The sequence below is a fragment of the Penaeus monodon genome, chromosome 27 (assembly GCF_015228065.2).
Source record: "Penaeus monodon isolate SGIC_2016 chromosome 27, NSTDA_Pmon_1, whole genome shotgun sequence".
Taxonomy (NCBI): Eukaryota; Metazoa; Arthropoda; class Malacostraca; order Decapoda; family Penaeidae; genus Penaeus; species Penaeus monodon.
In genome coordinates, this window is record NC_051412.1 from 13,929,137 (window position 1) to 13,929,868 (window position 732).

Consider the following 732-nt stretch of genomic DNA (forward strand, 5'->3'; position numbering starts at 1 on the left):
CATTTTGAAACCCTAGCACCTGAATCTCCACCAAAAGCCCAGTATCAACACCTTATTTCTTAACTCTTCTCTTAAATTTCCTTTTTGTACAGCTGTTTTTCACAAAACCTTTATAACAATGTTTTCCCATTGTGGGTCTTGCTTATGTCATCCATTTACTATTTTCATCCATTATCATGTCCAATTAGATGTGCTTGTAATCCTCCATCAGTAGATGAGCACCAACCTTCCATCATTAAAAATTTGTGCTCCATGTTGTTAGACTTTCACAGAAGATGAGATACAAAGAGGTACAAAACAAGGTGAGAAAATACAAAAAGAGAGTAAATGAAAGTGAGACGTTAAAACGTCTTTAGGAAGACCACAACTGAACAAGGTGACATAGTGACCTTGTGAATACTTTGAATTTGCTGAAAAATTAGAAATAATTCGAGGGTAGCTGATATTAAGAGGAATTCTAAACAGTATCTTAATACACGTCATTAAAGCTTTATATTTTACAATTGGTATTTAGTTTTAGTCAACAAGTTCAACTAAACAGCAACTGTGAATATAAAGGAAAAGTGCCAATATTAATGGTAAGGACGGTTTAACTTAGACATGTCATATTTATTTGATTCTGTAACTGGTCAACATAAAAAAATAGGAATGAAAAACTCATAGGGTATATTATCTGCTTAGTTCTTTTTCTGTGTTATGTGTTGCCAAAAGAATGTGTGCTGCATAATTTGC